Source organism: Lepidochelys olivacea (assembly GCF_965140295.1).
Source record: "Lepidochelys olivacea isolate rLepOli2 genome assembly, chromosome: 14".
Taxonomy (NCBI): Eukaryota; Metazoa; Chordata; order Testudines; family Cheloniidae; genus Lepidochelys; species Lepidochelys olivacea.
This window is the reverse complement of record NC_140424.1, coordinates 26,724,983-26,748,183: the sequence shown is the minus strand read 5'-3', so window position 1 is coordinate 26,748,183 and position 23,201 is coordinate 26,724,983. Positions and strand designations below refer to the sequence as shown.

Genomic DNA, 23,201 nt, shown 5'->3' with positions numbered 1-23,201 from the left:
TTTTCAATCTAGCAGAGAAAGGTCTAAATGAGCCAATGGCTGGAAGTTGAATATAGAAATAAGGCACACATTTTTAACAGGGACTGGAGCCATTTGCCAAGGGTTGTGCTGCAGTCTCCATCACTGGCAATTCTGGATGCTTTTTAAAAGAGCTGCTCTAGGGGGTTTTGGAGCAGTCTCATGGCCTCTGCTGTGCAGGCGGGCAGGCTAGATGATCACAATGGTCCCTTCTGGCCTTAAAATGTATGAATTTCCCAGCAGGCCCTGCTCTGCCAATAGTATTCCCTTCCCTTCCCTCTCCACTTGCCCACTGGAGGACACACACACACACACCCCATGCCCACTGACTCTCAGACTGATGAGGAAGGCATCAGGCTTTGGGCAGAGACAGGGATACTTATTTTCTGTGGTACAGTCTCTGCAAGTCTCTTACCATAACTGTATTGAGATTTCTTTCTTTCTGTAGCTCAGTCTTGCTCAGCTTTGCCTTATGTGAGCTGAATGCCTCACTTGTGCCCCATGGACTGGGCATGGGCAATGTGAGACTCTCAAAGGCTCATCACTTGATCAAATTCATTTCTCCAGGACGAGCAAAGGCACTTTTCCTTACTGAAGGCTATTTCTGTGGCAAATTTCACCTTTCTCCCCTAAGCTCTTTTTGTCAGAGAGCTATTTTAAAAAATGTTCTGATCAGTTTTGATATTCATGGTCTGGTTTTTCCTACTCTCCTCACGCTCCCCAACAGCTCAAACACTTGTGTTCAAATTTTCAATAAATACATAAAATGCACCTTGGGCCAGAGACCCAGCATATATGGTGGCTGCCCTCTTGACTTATCCACTGGGGATAGAACCAGGATCTTCAGAGTTAAAAAGCAACACCTCTTACAACTTGAGTTAAACTGCCAAGCTTCTGTAGCAGCTCATATCCTCTGTGCTTAGCATATAATGGGACCCGTAGCGCCCTCACCAGCAGGTTACACACAGAAAATGTCAGTTCAAAGATGAAAGTTTCCAAAGGTTATGAGTGACAGAAACACTGGGATTAGAACTGGAATGTTCTTATCAACTCAGCCACAATACATTCAAGCCAGTGCCCCATGAGAAGAAAGACATCAGTTTGTGCTTACTGAGATAAAGAAATCAGTGTTGAAATCAGTGCCTAAATCCCCTACTGGAGATTTTACTAGCAATGAAGGTAAAATGCAGCCTAATGGAACACAAGGAACAAAGACTGGATGTCTTTCTCTCTAGAAGACGTTCTCTAAGGCAACCAGAAGTTATGGCGTGAAGTTATGGCGTGTGTTATGCAGAAGGTCAGACTAGATGAGGACAGCATTCTCTTCCAGCCTTAAATCTATAACTTCTGCATAACTTTAACCTGGTATTGCTCTAGCGAAGACACGAAGTAGCACCAAGTAAACTAAACAAACAAAACCAGTCACTCAGAAGACTCCCTGCTCCCCCTTGCATGACAATAGTAAAATAAGCAAAGTACAATAACAAGGAAAACTACCTTCTGGTTTGAGTAAGGGATTTCTGCTTCTGTTGAACTGAGGTAGTTGTGAAATAGTGTGTAGCAGAAACAAACAAAATCCTACATAAGAAAAGAAAAGAAAAGAAAAGAAAAGAAATTCCTATTCCTTTCAGGGAATTACTGAAGTGACCAAGAAAATATTTTTAAACCTTGTTTGCCTTACTTGCTTAGAGAAAAAAAGTCAACTGAACAACCCTCTGTTCACACATGAGCAAATGAAGTATGCAACTTCAGACTAGTTAAATAGCAATTGGCTCCCAGCAAAAATACATTGTCAAAATGCCATCTACTGGAAGCTATTAAAGACTACAAGACAATATTATAAGTGAGCAGAAATAGTCTCGGAGACTCCCTCGGGTCTGGAAGTGTCTGCCTAGGAAAAAGAAGATTTTTATTTCACATTTGCACACAAGCTTATTGTTAGATAGCAAAAGTGAATGTCATATTACAGCTAATACCTGCATTCATTTGCATGCACCAAATGCAGATGAGTTTTGACACCAGTGTTTGGAAAATCTGAGCACCCATTTAAAAGATGAGAAATGTTCTTTGCTATTAAGAATGTCCAAAATTACCTGAGATGTATGATAACCCACCAGGATATACAACCAGCATATAATCTCTAGGGTGAAACCTTCAGGTTTTTGTCACCAAACAGTAATTTAGAAGATGGAGGACAAGTCTTTAAATCTATAACACAATACAGCCGAACTGTGCTTTTCAATCTTTTTTTCATTTGCGGACCCCTAAAAATTTTTGAATGGAGGTGCAGACCCCCTTGGAAATCTTAGATATAGTCTACAGACCCCAGGGGTCCGCAGACCACAGGTTGAAAACCACTGTTTTATGGTAATGACAACCTTTCACAGACCCCTTAGACATAGTCTATGGACCTACAGACCACAGGTTGAAAACCACTGCAGTTGACAAATATCTGTCTTCTGAAAACACCATCCACAACATGCTAATTATACAATCTATCTAGTGAACTGAAGTAACACATAATAGCTTCCTGAACATCCATTGAACCATTAAGAAGAGCACTGAAGACAGAAATGACTCCTGAAACTATGGGAACATGGCAGACATTTGGAAATGACAGCCAGGGACTGGAAAGTTGCCTGTGCAGACTGCAATTGTGCAGCAAGAGGGAAATTACTAGAAAAGCCAAGTCACACACCGCTAACAAATCGGAAGAGGCTAGCTACAGAGGTGGCCAACCGTTTCTTTCTGAAGCACAGGATTCTGAAAAAGAGGATACCCGTGGCATTTCGGGGAGAAAAGTTCACTCTGCATCTGTCTGACGCAGTAAGAAGCCAAATGACTTGCCAGGCCATCACAAACTTGGAGATTCCAGAACTTCATAGTAGCCGAAAAACACTGCTACAGTAAAGTTCCCAGTGCAGACTAGGTCTGATCAAAGTACAGCAGATGAAGTTAGGAGTGTGCTTAAGTTCCAAAAGCAGCTGTTGTGCAATTAGCACATGTAACATGCTAGCCGGTAGCAGCAGTAGGCTATATTTTCTCTACACACACCAGCCATAAAAGGGAGATATTACACATGTGCCTGGGAAAACTCATGCCAGATGTCTGAGGTTCAGCGGAATTGAAATCCCCACACAAGCTGTCACTTTGTAATTCCTCCTGCACGAGTGGTGAGTAGGGACTGACTGAAAGATTTTTAATACCAAAGGAGAGGCTTCTATCAGCTGAGCTGTAAGAGTACTGCATTAACTAACAGCAGTAATAGGCTCTGATGCTCTCTGTGGACCAGCCACTGAAGGTACAAGGCTAGCCTGACAGCATGGAGAGTCTGGTCAGTCAAAGGAAGCTGGAGAACATGACTTCCAGCTCTAGATCAAGAGCAAGCTACTGCCTCCAAAAGCATCCTTTGCTGAAATGGGAGAAGCCATGCTGTACAGAGAACTGTGTGCCAAGGTACCCAGGTGGGCAAAAGGTAACAAATGCTTAGCTGGGCTGCTTACGGAAAACTGCTTATGAAATAAGGAGCCAAGGAGACTGGCACAAACTGGGTGTGTTATGCTGGGGCATCAAGGCTCCTGGGGAGGGCACAGATCACTAGAGCCACATAGCAAAATGGCTCTAAGAACTGAAGGGGCCATCACTGGAACCACCAGTGTTTTGAAGGATAATTTTAAGGGGCACAAGCTACCCTGCCACCTTTTAGGCACTGCTTTTCTCAGGGTTACTTGGCAGCTTATTTAAGCTGGTGGACAGAAAAGGAAGGGCAAACAAATATCACCATCATGGCTGCCATCTTCTCTGGGGACCCCAAGATCTACCACCACATCACCAAACCTTCACAGATGAGAGGAGAGAACCAGTTCCATATCTGGTTTGGCTGAACCCTGAGTGACATGTGGGATGTGGAGTTGAGGTACAAGCAATTCCCCCTTCCCAAATGGTCTGTTTCTCCTTTCCCAACTGATTGCTCCTCTTTTCTCTATGGATAGTCTGACTTAGTCAACCAGAACAACCCCACTGCAATGCTGCCATAATGGAAAGGCAGGCTAGCCACCATTCAGGATCTCTGCACTACTTGGAGCCCTTCCGCAGCCCCCGTCCCCAAGAGAATGCAAGCCACCCTGAGAGGAGGGGAGCCTCTATCCCAGAAACAGTGACTCTGAAAAGGAGTTGGATATCATGGGGGATAATTAGCTGAATAACAGCTCCCAGTGTGAGGCTGTGGCCAAAAGGGCTAATGTGAGCCTGGGATGCATAAACAGGGGGATCTCCAGTAGGAGCAGAGAGGTTATTTTACCTCAGTATTTGGCACTGGTGTGATCACTGCTGGAATCCTGTGTCCTGCTCTGGTGGCCACAGTTTAAGGATGCTGATAAATTGGAGGGGGGTCAGAGAAAAGCCACGGAAATTATATAGGATATGACAAGGATTAGAAAACATCCATGATAGTGATCAACTCCAGGAGCTCAGTGTATTTAGATTAACAAAGAGAAGGCTAAGGGGTGACTTGATCATGTCTATAAGTATCTACATGGGGAACAGAAATTTGATAATAGATGGCTCTTCAATGCACCCCTTTGAAGGGGATGAAACCCACCATCCACATAGGGAGCCCTAGAGCTTCTTCCTACAGTGCGTGGTATTGCATCCGGGTGGCACAGGCCTCTCCTGCACTTCTGCCCATGACCATGCTGCTGGCAGCGTGTGGGAATTATGCATCTTCACAGGCTGTTAATTTGTCAGGAGATTTCTTCCTTTGCCTTCAATGTTACTTGCGTAACATTACTCTGTGTATATAATGTCTTCTGCAGTTTCCACGGTATGCATCCGATGAAGTGAGCTGTAGCTCACGAAAGCTTATGCTCAAATAAATTGGTTAGTCTCTAAGGTGCCACAAGTACTCCTTTTCTTTTTGCGAATACAGACTAACATGGCTGTTACTCTGAAATGTTACTTTGTATCTCTCCAATTTTGCAGCCAGGGATGCTGCTGCCTGCCCACAAGTGCCCCTGGTGAGAGCTGTGCACCCAGGTCAGCTCAAACAGCCCATCATTGTAAAGGTGTTTTCTTGGCAGGGAAAGTGCTGGTTCTGAAACTGCCTGGCTTTAGGAAGGGCACGTCTCGCTTAGACCCCAGGAAACAAAGTGCTGTTTATGTTTTTCTCATCCTGTTTCCCCTTCCCCTTCTCACTAAAGGCCCCTTGGTTGCAGTGAATTGAAGAAGGGGAGCATGGGAAAAGCAGCTGTGGAGAGATGGATAGAAGGGGGCAGGTTGGTTACAGGGAAATTACCTGAAGCCTGCACTGAGATTGGTTTAAATCATAGTCAGCCCCTCCCCTCGGAGGGAGTGGGATGATTTCCTCCTGTGCTATTAACCAGACTGGCCCTAGAGAGGTCTGCCTTTTGTAGGAGGAGGAGGTCCCTGCTGTTAACCAATAGGAGCCGTGAACTCCAGAGGTCAGGGCCAGTTCTAAGGCCAGTGTAGCACACACTGACTCCTGCAGTGGAGTGGGTATTCTCCCTGCCCAGCTGGGGTCATGTCAGTCCCAGTGACTTGCTGCGCTGAGCTGCCCCATAGCTGTGGTAACATCCACGGAGCCCAGCCAGACTGTCCCCTTTCAACCTTCTCAGGGCTTTTCACTGTTGCCAGTGGAATTCCTAGTGCTGCCTGTTATTAAGGCTGCCCAGCTCTTCCCATTATAATACTCTGTTTTCAGTTGCTTATAACTTTGTCAAACATTAACCATTTGGGCTGTAATTTTCCATGCTGGGAGCCTACCTCGGGCTGGAATGTTTTGGAAAATTCCAGCCCAAATGGTTCATCTGTTTCCGAGAATAAGCCTAGGGTGCTACAGAAGAAAGGCCCATGACCGTCTCAGTAGCTGGAGAAACAAGAAGGGCAGAGTACAGTGCCCAGGAGAGCAGTGCTCTGCTGCAGAGGAATAAAGATCGGACCTGTAGCATCAGGAGGAGGCTATGGGGTGGTGTTTCTATGTCTGACAAAAATGTGGACAGGACCTGGCCAGAACAGGAGGAGCAGCCTAAAGTCCTGGTCTCTCAGGGACAGTGGAGGTTCACTGCAAAGAGAATGACTGCTTGTGTACACACCTTTCAGGGTTGTCTGAAGGTTTGTGTCCCAGTGTCCAATGGTGCAGGCCATAGGAATCCCTCCGATGCTACAGTTTAATAGTCTACTTTGCCATGATGCACATACGTGGACCTTAATTAGGGTCAAGGCAACATACAAAAAGAGTTCCCAGGTTCTATTAGAGATACAGCTGTCTAGCACATGGTAAAGACATAACATAACTTCCTACTCAAGCAGATCTACAGAAAGTAGGAGGCACCATCTAACTCGGCATTTCTCAAATGCAGCCACACCAGGGGCTTTTTGTGTGGCCACAGCCTCCTGGGTTGGGGAGGGGGGCAAAGCAGTGGCCCCTCCCCCAGGGCTCTCAACAGGGCCCTGTCCCCCTCTGGAGCCACAAACGCTGAAGGAGTAGGCAGGCAGTGGGGCTTGGGCTTCAGACCTGGGGTGGCAGGCGGCAGGCTCCAGCCGTGTGGCGGTGGGCTCCAACCCCTGACCACGGGCTTTGAGCTCTCACCCCGGCCCTGGTCCCAGGCTCATCCACCCCCCAACCTCGGCAGTGGGCTCTGACCCCCAAGCCATGGAGCCATGCGATCCCCCAGCGGTGTGGCAGTGACAGCCGGCCCCAAGCTCACCTCCCCTCCTCATCACCCCTGACCCCCAGCTGCCTCCCTACCCACCTGTGTTTCCTCTAAGCTGCATGGTCACATTAATGCCCAGGAGTGATTCAAGTGCAGCGCACTTGACTAGCAGAGCCGCGCACATCTGGCAGCTTGTGTTCAGGTGCCCCCTCCTCGCTGCTTTGCAGCCACGTTGCTCCTGCAGCTGCTCCCAGGACCCACTTGCTGGCTGTGCAGAGTGGGAAGAGGAGGAGGGAGGTGCTGATGCCAGGGTGTTCCCCTGCCCCTGTACCCCATCTCCACGGCCCAGGGCAGAGGGGACAGGGCTCAGGACTCAGAGCAGGAGAGAGCTGCTGTGGGCTGAGGTCTGAAGGAGCCTTCTGGATGGTGAGTGAGTGCCTTAAAGAGACAGCACACAGTCTCTTAGAGACTTCCCCAGCAGACAGTTCACACAATCTCTGTCTCTGTCTCTCTCTCTCACACACACACACACACACACACAATCTCTCCCACTCCTCCCTGCCCTGCCCATGTACCCATCTCCACGGAGAGGGGTGGGGGGACAGGACTCAGGAGCAGGAAAGCTTTCAATGAGTGCCTTAAAGAGACAGGGCACAGCGTCTCTCAGAAACTTCCCAGCAGCCAGCACACACACCGTCTCTGTGTCACACACACACACACACACACACAGAGTCTTTCACACTCACCTCCCAACACATACTTGTATTATTGTTGTTGTTACTTCTTGCACATATATTCTCTGTAATTTTATTCGTTCAAAGTGTGCTACTTTAGTATTTGACTGGTCTATTCATTTCATAATTTTTATTTCTCTCTTACACTTAAATTTAATTCTTTGAGTAGTGAGTTCTAAAATGCCTTACCTGTCCTGGCTGGAGTAATTATCCCTATGGTAACTTTTAAAATATATATATTATATCTAACGGTTTTTTTCTACTGGTGGCACACACCCACGCATTACCTCGGTGCACATGACAAAATTTATTCTGCACACGGATGGAAAAAATTAGAGGGAACATTGCTCCCTACCTCCCCATCCGGGGCTTAATTTGTCCCCCAGCTTGCCAGGGCTGAGTAAGTCTGTTGTGAAAAATGATATTTGTATGTTTATTACTATCACTTTTCACTGTCTCCCAGATAGCTAGCAAGTCTGCTGCTGTGAAAAGTGATATTAACAAAATACAAATATCACTTTTTAGAGAAACAGATTTACTAGCTAGCAAGTCTTAAAAAAATAAGCAACCAAAAAAGCAAAAGAAACAACAAAAATGGACAAGAACATGCACAACACATTATTTGTTTTTATTCTGTTTAGGTCCAGTAAAGAACAGAGAAGACTGTACATTATTTTTACTATTGACTCTGTGAAAAAAAGCCTACATAAATAAATTACAATGATTTGGACTTGTATACGTGCATATTTATTTGTTTTTCCTAAAGTTAATTGAATATTTTAGGAAAAAATGTCAGAGCGACCACCGGCAATAGTTGGTAGCCGCACTGTGAGGCCACCAAAAATTTCTTGTGAGAACCCCTGATCTAACTGGACCTCAATCCAGAACAGGAGACAGCAGCTTGTCAGAAACATGGGACTCATCCAGCACAGGGAGGGCAAGGTTTCCAAAGCGTTATTCCTTGACTAATGTTAGAGGTATCACAGCTGTATCACATCAGAGCAACAGCAGGAAAGCCCTTCACATGCTGACAGACATCTTCCAGCTGAAACCACTACCCACACAACTGGAGAACACTGCCAGCTTCCCACCACTGCTCACCCAGATGGCCTAACCATGCAGACACACTGCACACTCACACCCATAACAGCCAGTTGAGCAAGGCACCATTCATTGTAAAAGCACTTAAGCATATGCTTAAAGTTAAGCCTCAGTGCTTTCCTGAGTAGGGACAGGCACAAGCATGTGTTTACAGGCGGTCCTGAATCAGGGTCTCGCGCTGAGCAAGTCACCTCAATCACAGAGCAGAGCCCTTTTCCACATCCTGGGCACTTGTCCAGTCTCACAGTGCTCTGCATCCAGCATTCAGACACTGGCATGGGACAGCCCCACCCAGCACAAGAGAGCTTCTCTCTGCATTAAGAGGATCAGTTCAGTGTCACAGTACATCACGGGAGTCAGTACATCAGTCACTTGGCTGACTCCTCACCTGTTCCTCCTCAGCCGGGCCCCGCCTCCCTTCCTGTTCCCCCTTGCCTGGCCCCCTCGCTGTATCCCCTTGTCTGGTCCCTCCTCCCTTCCCATTCCATAGACTCATGGATTGTAGGGCTGGAAAGGCCATCTAGGCCAACCTCCTGCATAACACAGGCTACAGTGAATTAACTGCTCTTTGAACTATGGGTGCCATTTACTATGGGGAAAGGGGGTCGTTGTTCCCCTGACCTTGGCTTACACTCCCCACCTTTTCATAGGTCAATATGCTCTATTATGTCCTCCACTTTGTGCTCTCCCCTGACTTGGCTCTTAATCCTTCGCCTTTGTCACTCATCTAGTTTTGACCCCCCTCCCACCCTCCAGAATTTTTCTGAGCTGACACCCTACTTTGAACTAGAGCATTTAGGGAAAAAAACATCCAATCTTGATTTTATAATTGTCAGTGATGGAGACTCCTCCAAGACCCTTGGTAAACTGTTCCAGTGGTTAATTACCCTCACTGTTCAATGTCTTCCAGCCATTGGATCGAATTACAGCTTTGTCTGCTAGACTGAAGAACCCTCTATTACCAAATTTCTGTTCTCCAGGCAGGTACTTACAGACTGTGATCAAGTCACCCCTTAACTTTTTCTTTGTTAAACTAAATAGATAGACTCAAGGAGCTCAATCACCATAAGGCATGGTTTCCCGTCCTTTAATCATTCTTGTGGCTCTTCCCTGACCCCTCTCCAATTTATCAACTTATCAATTTATCCTTCTTGAATTGTGGGCACCAGAGCAGGACACAGGATTCCAGCAGTGATTGCACCAGTGTCAAACATAGAGGTAAAATAACATCTTTGCTCCTACTCGAGATTCCAGTTTATACATCCAAGCACTGCTTTAGCCCTTTTGGCCACAGCTTTGCACTGGGAGCTCAAATTCAGCTGATTATCTACCATAGCCCCATGTCCTTTTCCAGGATAGAGTCCCCATCCTGTAAGATGGTAGGCATAGTACCATGCTCCCTGCTTTGGGCTCAGATAGTGCCAGCTAGGAATTTGGCACTGATTGTCCAAATGGTGTATCCACTGGTCAGGTTATTTCTTATTTCACTGTGACTGTCAAGGTAGCAGGAAAATAAAAGAGAGACCAGAAATGGTTCCAGCTTACCTGGATTTGCCCCCAAAAGATCCACAGTATCTAGAGACGTGCTCAAGTTTGAATCCAAATGTCAGCACCCAGCCAAGTCACCTTCTGCCTCAGACAGATATGTTCTTCCCACACACATTCCTTCCATCAGGTTATGTATGCCTCACAACACCATGGCTTTTGCAATCCAAACCGGCCTGGGGACATTTATTTCCTGATATTCCGGCAGAACAACTCAGTTTCTAGTTGACTCTTCACACTGGAGAGAATATACAGGCTGCTTGGTGTGCTGAAAAGCAGCCAGTAACCCGAGCTGGACAGCAAACTGCATACATTTGTGTCTCAGGAGGAAGCAGACATGTGCAACACTTCGCAGAGACAGAACAGCTGCCTAAAGTCCTGAACAGCGTCCACTTCCAGACAGTGCTGGAGGCACCACCCCAGCCTACACCTCACTTGGCTGACCGCCAGCCAGTCAGCCAAGAGCGAGTGGGTGTGAAAAGCAGGGATTTCTGCTCTTCCCAGCTGGGAGTGAGCCTGGGTGTTGTCAAACATCTTCTCCAGTTCACAGTTTCAGCAGTGCTTGTTGAGAGGCTGCACCTTAAAGAAACCAGCAGCTCCCTGAAGCCTCATTTCACTTTGTGTCAGAGGGGGCAGAATCAGCACCTAACATCTAAAGCCAGACAGGACTAGAACGTGCAGACTGGAGGGCCCAGATCGCAACCCAATATAGGCCCCTCTTCCAGTGGAGGCTGTGGGGACTGGCTGTGGGACAGAGAATGGAGGGAGGGACTGAGGAAACTGAGGGAGGGAGGGACTGGGGAAACTGAGGGAGGGAGTGTGAGGCTGAGGGGAGTGAGCACAGGGAGGGAGGGACTGAGCACAGGGCTTGGGGGACTGAGCGTGGGTTGGGGGAATGATTGCATGGGTCCAAGTATCCCCCTTATGTTCACCTCTTCATCCCAATCCTTTTAGTTCTGACTCCATGTGCCACCCTGAACAGTCTCTCTCCCTCCATGGCGTTTACACCCAGGAGATATTCCCTGACCCAGCTGGGCCCAGCTTTTCCATTTTATTGCCTTTACTCCTAACTGTGTCAGGGACAACAGCCCAATGCTTCATTTTTTGCCCACGTCTGGCCTCCCTCTTCCTGGTATTCAATTTAGCCCTGGCTGTTCCATGGCCTCCCTCCTGTAGAGCCTCAGCACCAAGTACTCTTTGTGTGTGCGCATGGGTGTGTGTGTGTGGGGGGGATCCAGATGTGTATCTGTGTGTGTGCACAAGCATATGTGCGAAAATGACACAGAAAGAGTGAGGTGATGTTATAAGCTGGGGATATATCGGTTGGAAGTGACAGGAGGAGAAAGCCCTGGATGACTTTGATCACAGGATGACTATCATAGGAGATGACTATGAGCTGTCAAGGTGATGCGGCCATGAAAAAGGCTAAGGCAGCCGTAAAATGCATCAGGCAAGGTATTTCCAGTAGAGATAGGGAAGAGTTATTGCCATTATACAAGGCACTAATGAGGCCTCATCTGGAATATTGTGTGCAATTCTGGCCTCCCAGGTACAAGAGAGATTAATTCAAACAGGTGCAGAGAAGGAGGATCTGAGGAAATGAGAACCTACCGTACGAGAAGGAAGTTAAGGAGATTGGCTTGTTTAGCCTTACTAAAAGAAGGCTGAGGGGAGCTATGATTGCTCTCTATAAACACAGAGGGATAATTACCAGGGAGCAAGAGGAGTTATTTAACTTTAGGGCCAATGCTGACACAAGAACAAATGGATATAAACTGGCCATCAACAAGTTTAGGCTTGAAATTAGATGAAGGTTTCTAACCATCAGAGGAGTGAAGTTCTGGAACAGCCTTCCAAGGGCAGTAGTGGGGGCAAGAAACCTAATTTGTTTTGACTGAGCTTGATAAGTTTATGGAGGGTATGGTATGATGAGATTGCCTACAATGGCATGTGGCCCATCCACAACAGCTATAGCAAATATCTCCAAAGGCCGGAGATGGACCATTAGATGAGAAGGACTCAGAGTTATTACAGAAAACTCTTTCCCAGCTGGTTGGATGGTGGGTCTCACCCTGATGCTTAGAGTCTAACTGATCACCATATTTGGGATCAGGAAGGAATTTTCCCCCAGGTCAGATTGCTTTCCTCTGCAGCATGGGGCATGAGTCACTTGCTGGTTTGATCTAAAGTAAATGGAGGATTCTCTGTAACCTTGATATTTTTAAATCATGATTTGAGGACTTCAGTAACTTAGCTTAGGGTTATGGGTCTCTTACAGGAGTGAGTGGGTGAGGTTCTGTGGCCTGCAATGTGCAGGAGGTCAGACTAAATGATCATGATGGTCCCTTCTGGCCTTAAAGTTTATATCTTTGTGAAGTGAGCGTGTGCTTGTGTGTGTGGTTGTTGCAACAGCAGTAGTGATAGAGTTTAGAGATAGGACATCCCATCCTCTGCAGGGGAGGCTAAAGAAGAGATGATGTATGGTGGTGGGAGGGGGAGGGGCGGTGGAATCCTGTCCAAAGACGTGGTAGGGGGAGCAGTCCCAGTGAACAATGCAGAATATATGGGGATTTTCTAATGTCCCCTTTCTCCTCCAGTCCCTACACTGGAAGCTGTCCCAGCCTGGAGGAAGCTGTCCCAGCCTGGAGAAGCAAGCAGTGCTCTAGCCCAATGAACAGCCATGATGGCAGGAACACCAGCCAGACATTCCCACAGACGTACCTTTGTCTTCCAGTCTCTCAGTCACACCCAGTTGCCACCTGGTTCTAAGTGAAGAGCTGGGCCACGGAGTGGGACCCCAAACTGGGGCACAGACACTGTGGTCTCCACCTCCCAACAGCAGGACCAGTGAAGCTGCAGGACAAGGCCCTGTCGAAGCCCTCCAGAATGGCTAGCCAGCTCCTCCCTCACTTGAGCTTCCACATGAAATACTGGGTGTAACAAATCAGGGTGCCTCTAAATGTCACACAAGGGAGATGCCGAGTGGTCGGACCAAGCTCGAGGTAGCTGGACTTTGTACAGAATCATCCTCTCTACAGCAGCTCCTGCTGCAGCAGCAAATGAGCCTTCCACTTTGGAGAACTGAGCCATAACAGGGTCCCATCGGACGAGTCCTCAGACACTGCAAAGACAGGACCTAGGGGGAGTGCTGGCTGCAGAATGGCGGTGAGATGGGGCCCCCTAGTTCCAAGGCCCAACAGATCTGATCCAGGAGTTAGTCCAGGTCAGCCTTTGAGGGGTGGCGCCGAGAATGCCCATGAGACTGTTTGGCTGTACTGACGAGGGCCTGTCCCTTCCCAAGGAGCCATTCCAATCCCTACAGCAAATTACAGATCTTTTCATAAAGCTTTTTCTGAATATGAATGTGTTGTAGCAGTTCTCGTTCTTTCCAGTTAAATGCCTGACTCCTCACATTCCCTGCTACAGACAATGAGCACTCAAGCACGCAGACACCCCCGCTCCCCTGCCAGAGCACAGCCACTGGGACATATGGGTAACACTGACAGACAGTCACAAACATTGCCAGGACGCTAAGCCTGAATGTGAGAACAGGAGCCTTGTTTGTGCTGGAATTGGCTGACAGGACAATATTCGCTCTCCCCATGGGCAGGTTCTGCCATGTTTTGAAGGCTGAAAAGAGCTATACCATAATTTGCCTCTGAAACTACAATTACCCTCCCCAAAAGTGACAACACATCTTTGTCAAGTTCTCATTTCCTCAGAGACTAAGTGCTGACAGAAAGGAGTTAGATGAAAGTCAGGGAAAGCCCTGGCCACCGGCATGTGTGAGGGAGATGCACAGAGGTCACCTCTCCGTGATAGCTATGGAGGGAGTGCCCATTGTGCCAGGCCAGAGAAACAGCTTGGAAGGCGCAGAACTCGCTGCTGGAGGCTGGGCAATGCCAGGCACAGACATTCACACAAACAGCATTGGCCACAGAACGCTCTTTCTTTTCAGATGAGAGAAAGGGAGAAGAGCAATGTAAAAGATAAGGTCAGGCCAGGCCATTCAGGAGCTGGGGTCTGCTAAGGGGCCCCTCAGAAAGGGGCTTCCAGGGCTCAGCAGGGGAGGGGGTGAAGAGAGCTGCTCCATGCCAGATTCTTGCCTGGCAGACTGGGGTTTTTAGGGGCCAGCCTTCCCTGAGCTGTGGGGCTCTTTCTGTGTGAAGTGTGTGTGCATGTATGTGTAGGGGGGGGTGCACATGGGCGTGTGTGTGTGTACAGGCGTGTGCAGGGAGAGGGGAGAGAATGAACTGTAAGCAGAGGACGGGCAGCATGAATTGACATTTGGACGGTACAAACAGGGACCCTCCTCCCTCACCTGAGAGGCAATGAGAAGCCCAGGTAGGATGTCCTGGCCCCCTCCTCAATACCCTCAGCAGCCTGGATAGCACCCTTGCATCTCCACCTGAGCTGATAGTTCAGGGGTGTGCAAACTTTTTGGCCCAAGGGCACATCTGGGTGGGGAAATTGTATGCAGAGCCATGAATATAGGGCTGGGGCAGGGGGTTGTGGTGAGTGAGGGAGTGCGGAGTGTGCGAGGGGGTGCGGTGTGCAGGAAGGGGCTCAGGGCAAGGGTTTGGGTGCAGGAGGGGTGCAGGAGGGGCCTCAGGGCAGGGGGTTGGGGTGCACAAGGGGTATGGGGTGTGGCAGGGACTCAGGGCAGGGGGTTGGGGTACAGAAGAGGTGCGGCTGGGAGCTCAAGGCAGGAGGGTAAGGGGCTCAGGGCAGGAGGTTGGGGTGCGGGGTGCAGGAGGGGTTTGGGGTGCTGGCTCCGGTCCGGTGCCACTTACCTCGAGCGGCTCCAGGGTGGCAGTGGAGTTAAGGCAGGCTCTCTGCCTGCTCTGGCCCCGCGCTGTTCCTGGAGGTGGCCAGCATGTCTGGCAGTGGCTCCTGTGGGTGGGGTGGGGTGGGGCGGGCAGCTCCACCACGCGCTGCCCTCACCTGCGGGTACCACCCCCAAAGCTTCCATTGGCTGCGGTTCCCCATTCCCGGCCAATGGGAGCTGTGGGGGGACGGTGCCTGCAGGCGAGGGCAGCGCACGGAGCCCTCTGCCCCCACCTTCCTCCAAAGGCCGCAGGGACGTGGCACTGGCCACTTCCGGGAGCAGGGTGGGGCCTGGGCAGGAAGGAAGCCTGCCTTAGCCCTGCTACATCCCAGGGCTGGCAATCCCTTGGGCCGGATTGAAAGCCCTGATGGGTCGGATCTGGCCTGCAGTTTGTCCTCCCCTGTGGTAGGTGAAACACACACAGAGGAAGTAACATACTGCACCATACACCACATCATCATGGGCTTTAAGTGTAGAAGTGTAAAACCTGTTTTTCTCACTGCCTGAAATGAAATAAGCCAATCTTCAGTGTGTACCAGCCCTCCCACCCTGGCCATTGCCAGATTTCAAAATGGACTTCTCTGCTGTGCTGCACAACGAGGCTAGGTTCTTCTCTTTCAGGAGAGCTCTGGGCAGGGAGTCTTTGGTTTTCATCAGCTCAGTGTGAAAGGGGATGCTGAATGCTCCGAGGTCAGGCCCAGGAAGATCGAAGCTGTGTCACAGAGTCACCGAGTGATGCTCTGGAACTACTCCATATGAAGCCAGTCATGATTCTGGTGGAGCATGCCTCCTCTCTCTGAGCATACTGTCGCCAGGGCAAGAAGCTTACGTAGCTTCGACCTTCCTGCGTCTGACCTCGGAACATTCAGCATCCCCTTCCGCACCATGTGTTTCCTGCAGTGATTCTGCCCGAGCAGGGCTCCTGGGGAAGCCAGAGGGCCCTGCTCCGCAGTCAGATGTGACTTTCAGCCAGCCGGTACAACAGAAGGTTTATTAGTTGACAGGAACACAGCACAGAACAGAGCTTGCTATCACAGAAATCAGTGACTTTCAGCCAAGTCCATCTTGGGGAGCCCTGGGCCAGAAGCTCTGGACTCCCCCTCTTCCAGTCCCCCCAAGCAGACTGCCAGCTCCCAGCAACCCGACCTCAGACCCCCCTCCCCCATTGCTCCTCCTCCTTGTCTTTGTCTCACTTTCTGAGCAAAGAGTTACCTGGTCGCATCCCCATCCTGGGTCTCGCGTTACGAAGGGCACCAGTCATAGCATATATACAGGCAGCTTGAGCAGCCTCACCTGCCCCAGAGGTCTCAGCCAAAGTCACACACCCTGATTTTGACTGGTGCAGCATACAGGGAAACTGAGGCACACACAGTATTCATGCAAAACAGTCAAACTCACATAGGCTCAACAGTAAGACTCACATACAACATAACAAGGGAAAATCCCCACTTCATCACACCCTTCCAGTCCTATGATTCCATGAGGTCAGAGCTAAGGTTCTGCAGCGTGCTGTGACTGCATTTGGGGTGATGGTCCAGGAGCAAGGAATGCTGGAGACTTTTATCTTTATTTCCATGCTTTTAAGGTTCTGGGTGGCAGGGAGGGGCTGTCCTGATACAATCTGAAGTGGCATGAAATCAAGTTTTTCATTGTGTTTATTAGCACCAACTTTGTGTCAGAGCCCAGTGTCTGGAGAAGGGCAGCACTAAGCAGAGATGGGCAGGGCAGACGCTCTCACACCTGGCTGGCTTGTGGCTACGCTTGTTGCTGGGATTTACCGGGAAGGGAACCACAGAACTAGCCCCTCTGCACTCTCAGATCAGAACTGCAGTGCTCGCGCATGGGTTCCCAACTCCCCTACTTTCTCACACACAGAGACAGACTCAGTCCCAAGCCTCTGTAACCCTCTGATGTAGGTAATTCAGTCACACAATTTGCCATGTGACGGAACAGACTCTCTGACTCTGGAAATGGTGCACTTTGCTGCAATCCCTGGTGTGACATTTCACTCCATATTCTTTACAAAAATATGCTTATGATATGAATATGACATAACTGAGATATAGTTTATGCAAGATAAATCTTGTAAGGTATCACTGGAAAGGTTATGATTTACTGAATGTGATCATCCAATTCGTACGCATGTATCATTTCTGTATCTAAACTTAGAAATATGGACTATGTAACAATTACAACTGGATGTGTATTGGGAAGACACCCACCAGACCACAGGCCATCAAATTTGATGAGCCATCCTGAAGGAACAACAACGAGGATATACTAATCTCTCTCTCTCTCCTGGGAGGCGGGTAACTCTGACACTACAGTCAGGTGGTCTTGTCACCTGGTGCTAAATATTACCTGGGACCTCTTGTAACTTTCCTCTGGAAGGGAAGGGGGGACAAATTTGGGAAACAAAGGATTCCCGCCTTATGTAAATCCTGTTTAAGGGTGGGGAGGAAGGCAAACGGGACTCTTCCTCTCCATGGCCTGTCTGCCCAAGAAGAAAGACTGATAAAGCCACCCAAAGGGAAGGTCGGGGGGGGGGGGGGGTCCAGACTCAGACAAGGGTCCAGTCTGAAAAGAAATATAACTGGAATTCTGGACCACAGAAACTTTGCAATCTGCCTAAAATAATATTTAGGGTAATAAATTACATTTTGTATCCTGTTTCTTAAGTATATTGAGCTTAGCTTGAGTATTTTGTTTTATTTGCTCAGTAATCTGCTTTGTTCTGTCTGTTATCTCTTATATTCACTTAAAATTCACCTTTTGTAGTTAAAAAACATATTGCTTGTTCATAATAAAACCTAGTTTATGTAATTTCTAACTGGGGGGTCATATCATATAGTTGTGCATATCTTCCTCCACATTGAGGGAGCAGGCGAATTTCATTAAACCTTTGGGTTTGTACCGCTTAAAGGGAGTGGGCACATGCGTGCTGGGGGAGCCCTCTCACGGCATGGCCCTACCTGCGTGTGTGTGCTGCAAGAGGCCGGAAAGCCTATTCCAGCAAAGCAGTAGAGGGAACCCAGGCTTATTGAGCAGGCGAAGCTCAGTTAAACCCCAGCATATCAGGTGGCATCCCAGAAGGGGGGTCCAACCAGTCACACATGGGTTCTGCCCTCACTTCTCTTACCAGAGTTAATGTTCCTGTTCCCAGCTTTCATTACTTACCTAGACCCCATATCCCTTCCCTGGGAGGCAGACGAGTATCCTTCATCCAATTCACAAATAAAGTAACTGAAAGGCAGCACAAGATAACTGCCGGTGGAAGAACCTAGGTCCCAAACTGGACAAAATCACATTTCATGAACATCACAACACTGCATTTCAGAATAAACGCACCAAACCTGTGCTTGGCTATGCAGGAATCCGGACACTCAACACTCCACCTCTGATTCTAATAGCTGTGTAACCCACTGGCAAATGTAGTGTGTCCTCTAGTGGCCACATATAACAGGCTACTGCTCATTTAGCTGAAGTAGCAGAAGTCTGTGCTGGGAAGTCGAAGCTTCTAGATTCAAACCCCGCTGAAAACCCACTGAGGAAAAAATATGTGATCATGTAATTAAACACTGTTTTAAAATACATAGTATAAAGGGCCAAATGAAGGCTCTGAGAGCTATCTTAAATCTGGCATCCCCTAACTTTCAAGTGCTTGAGTTTGCAACCTAAATAACGGTTGGTTTTTGTTGTTGTTTTTAGGGAAAAGGGTTGATTTCTGGTGATCGTGGTGATATATAATATACTATACAATGGGTCCACAATTCTGCACTATTTTATTACCTTTTTAATCCATTGTCTACAAGAATGAAAGGAGCGTAGAATTTGTCTATGACTTTCTTAATTGAAAATACAGCCTGTTTTCTGCTGTGATCAACAAGGCAATGTTCTCTGAAGTTTCCCATACATACTAGACTGAAATGTACAGAGCACTGGATAAGATGAGCCAAGCTGTTGCCAAATTTTCCACATGTTCATGAAAGGACAAATCATGCAAGTATGTTGCATATTTTGTACAACAAACAATGCTCTGTTCCTAATCTTGCAAAGGGAATAAATAAAAGATTGTGTTTTATCTGCAGCATATCAAACATGTTCCTTAGTTTGTAAAACAACAGCCCTTCATAATAGCCTTTTGCTGATGTTGCAAAAGAAGAAGGTAGGATTTTCTGAAGTGGAACAGCAGTCTCCTCCTGTCTGCCCTAGAGATACCAACATATCTAGGCAGCCAGCACCATTGAAGGAGCACAGCCAATGGACCAAGCGATTTCAGCTCCCTGACCTCCAGGATTTCAGACTGGCTTTGTGTGTTTTTAACTTCTTTTTCTTTCTTTCCCTAGATCACCTCTCACCCTCTCCATTCAATACTCACTAGAAGAGATGCCTGTACTTGTATTTGGATGAACCCCATCAGATGGCAGCCCACCATGGCCTATGCTCTAAAGCCAGAGCGGCGGAGCCTGACTGTTGGTGTGCCCAGCTACTGGCCCCTATCCCAGCAGTGTGTAAACGGGGAGCAGAGGAGAAGTCAGCACCTATGTGAGGGTCCCAAGGCAGGGGAGCATGGAGGGATGAGGGCCCTGTGGCAGGGGAGAGCAGGAGGACGAGGGTCACATGGTAGGGGAGGGCAGATAGACAAGGGCCCTGCGGGGGGGTGGGGGGGGCAGGGAGAGGAGGGCACCATGGCAGGGGAGGGCAGGAGCACAAGGGCCTCATGGTGGGGGAGGGCAGAAGGACAAGGGTCCCAATGCAGGGGAGCACAGATGGATGAGGGCCCTGCGGCAGGGAAGAGGGCAGGAAGACAAGGGCCTGTAGCGGGGTGAGGGCCCTGTAGGGGGGAAGGCAGGATAAGTGCCTTGTGACACGGGAGGTCAAGAGGACGAGGGCCCCACAGCAGGGGAGGGCAGGAGGATGAGGGTGGCATGGCAGGGGAGGGCATGACGAGGGCCCTGTGGCGGGGGAGGGAGGGTAGCAGGACTAGGGCCCAAAGGCAAGGGAGGGCAGGAGGATGAGGGCCCCGGGGCAGGAAAGGGCAGGAGGACAACTGCCCCACGGCAGAAGAGAGCAGGAAGATTAGGGCCCCATGGCAGGGGAGGGCAGGTAGACGAGGGCCCTGTGGCGGGAGGCCAGAGGGATGAGAGCCCCAAGTCAGGGACGGCAGAAGGATGTGGGCCCCAGGGAGGTGGAGGACAGGAGGACTAGGGCCCCACAGCAGTGAAGGGCAAGAGGATTAAGGTCCTGTGCCGGGGGAGGGCAGGGGGACGAGGGCCCTGCAGCAGGGGAGGGCAGGAGGATGATGGCCCCTCGGCAGGGGAGGGGAGGAGGAAAAGGGCCCTGCGGTGCGGGAGGGTAGCGGGACTAGGGCCCCGCAGCAGGGGAGGGCAGGAGGATGAGGGTCCCACGGGGGGGGAAGTCAGGGGGTCAGGAGTCAAGCGCTGCCCATGGCCCCTAGCCCTACCACCTCGCCACAGGGCAGAAGCCCCGAGCTCCCCGTTAGTTTGCTGGAGGATTCTCGCACCTTGAAGTCTTTAAACCATGATTTGAGGACTTCAATAGCTCAGACATAGGTGAGAGGTTTATTGCAGGAGTGGGTGGGTGAGATTCTGTGGCCTGCGTTGTGCAGGAGGTCAAACTAGATGATCATAATGGTCCCTTCTGACCTTAATATCTGAGTCTACGAGTTTGGTAGGTGGAGAATGGAGAAGTGGTCCTCCACAAGCCTCACTTTAACTGTAAAAGAGCTGCATGCGGCTCATGAGCCACGGTTTGGCCACTCTGTTCTATGGCTTATCACCAGCGCTGGCAGCAGCAGACATGGAGTGCAGTTAAATAACCCCTAGAATGCCCTACAGCCATCAGCACTCAGCTGTTCTGTGAGTCACACAGCCTGGGAACAGGGTCCCCACTCTCCCCTGCCCTCTTCATCCCACCCTGAGCACCTCAGAACCCAGGCATAGATGCTGGAACAATTTTTATAGTGGGGGGCCTGAGAGCCATTGAACCAAACTGTAAACTCTCTATATGATGGAACCACTTCAAGCCAGGGGGTGCTGCCACCACCCCCAGCACCCCTAGTTCCAGCACCTATGAGCCCTGGGCTAAATAAAGCCACGTTCTATTCCCACCCATGCTGACAACTGGCCTTAACAATCCTCTGCACTTCACCTCTGCTGCTTGGGGAATCCTCCAGTCACGTGCCGCGCGTGGACTGTAAATGTCACGCCTCTTCCTGAACTGATGGGGCAGGTTATGAGGAACAATGAATGAGAGTAGGGGGACTTGTGGCGGAGCAGGTACGAGGAGCCATATCTCTGATGTGACGATAGATCCGTGCCTCAGACACCAGCTGACAGACCCTCTCAGAAACAGTGGCTTTAGAGATGCTTAGTTATGCTGCCTGGAAAATAGGGCTACTTGTGCCTCCCCTTTGTCAGCATTTTGAGATCTCCAGTGGAGAATGTGCTGTGTGAGAGTTGGCCACGAGTCTGTGTCAGCCTGACTGTTCACACAGAAGAGCGGAGAGACTACAGGCAGCTGGATATTTGTGCTGGAAATGGCCCAACTTGATTATCATATACACATTGTAAGGAGAGTGATCACTTTAGAAAAGCTATTACCAGCAGGAGAGTGGGGTGGGGGGAGGTATTTTTTCACGCTTTGTGTGTATAAAAAGATCTTCTACACTTTCCACAGTATGCATCCGATGAAGTGAGCTGTAGCTCACGAAAGCTTATGCTCAAATAAATTGGTTAGTCTCTAAGGTGCCACAAGTCCTCCTTTTCTTTTTGCGAATACAGACTAACACGGCTGTTACTCTGAAACATGTGGGGTGGGTTAGCACTGCCCTGGGTTCCACTACCCCATCGGACACTTCCTTGCTGCACAGCTTTGGGAAGCTACTTTTCCACCGTTTCACCATCTGGAAAAGTAGGCCACTGGCTCTGCCCTAGCTCTGTGCAGACCTTGTCAGGAATGCTGGGATGGTGCCTTGCAAAAATACAGCTCTGGGGACAGCTCTCATTATTATTATCTGACCCTGCAGCTAGGAGGACCAGAGCACTGCATGGGGCAGGAGAAAAGTTTGCTCGCTCTCTCCCAGCATCTCTGGCCATGTGTAACGCCAACAGACCCCAGTCGTTGGCGGGCGGGATCGAGCCTGGGACCTCTGGAGCTAAATACATGAGCCTCTACTGCATGAGCTAAAAGCCATATGGCTGTTAGTTAAGGCTGTAGAGCAGACTCCTTAATCTCTCTCTCTAACTGGTCTTGGTGCCACTAGAGGGGACTTAACACCACACCCAGGCGGTGTGTGGGTTACACATGCACAGAGTCTGAACAGATGAGGGGGGGGAATGCTTGGCACAAACATTTTAGAGTGAAGAGAAAAGCTGGATTTTAAAAGGAAATGAAAAGGGCAGTCCTCAAAGCAGCAGTCGATAGCACAGGCCCTCTTGGGAGGGGGCGGCAGCCTGAGTGGCCTAAGCCCCATGTTTGAAAAATGCATTCTCTTCCTGATGCCAGTGGCTCAAATCTAGACAGATCTGGCTCAGACCAAAAAAGATGAATGGGTTCCTGTCAATGTATTCTGTGCTTATCCCAAGCTATTTCACAGCCCTTAGAGCCACTGGTTCAGGCTGTCCACAGACCCCTTGCATTGACACACACTCAGTGAGGTTAGAAATGGGGTCTTTTTGCAAGTTTAAGAATTAGGGTAAAATTTTCAAAAGTGCTCAAGTGACACAGGAGCTGAAATCCCATTGACATCCAGTAAGACTGGCTCCTAAATGCCTAAGGGCCTTTGAAAAAAAGAGGACTTTGGCTCCTAAGTCACATAACCACTTTTGGAAGTTTTACCCCACAGCCATTTTTCATTTATAGGAGATCAGAACAAACTTGCAACGTTCAAACTCTAAGTGACTGCACACGATCAGTGGTTCTACATCCATATTTATCACTCTGCCTATAAAGCACCAATTACCACAGCACATGGGCTCTGTAAGAGACAAGACACATGGACAGCCATTATCACTACCTTATGCGATGGAACACTTTGCACTTGGAATCACACAGACATTTTTATTAGCTGATGGAAAAAATAGTTTTCAGTTTGAAAATATAATGGCCACTTCTGAAATCAGACATGCACCAGTCTGAATCCTGTACACCAGAGAAATACCATGGAACTAAAGACGGCCTCTTGGAGTACACACTGCGGGGTCAGAGTTAAGGTGGCACAGACATCCCTCACTCTGGCACTTCGGAGTGAGTGCTTAACCGTGCTTCCTTGGAGTTCCTCTT

At 49.1% G+C, this 23,201-nt stretch overlaps 1 protein-coding gene across 1 annotated transcript in view; it reads right to left on the bottom strand.

Moving 5' to 3' along the window:
- Positions 1–23,201, bottom strand: part of GAS7 (growth arrest specific 7) — a 211,528-nt gene that overhangs the window by 84,401 nt on the left and 103,926 nt on the right. The gene's annotated exons all lie outside the window — the stretch shown is intronic.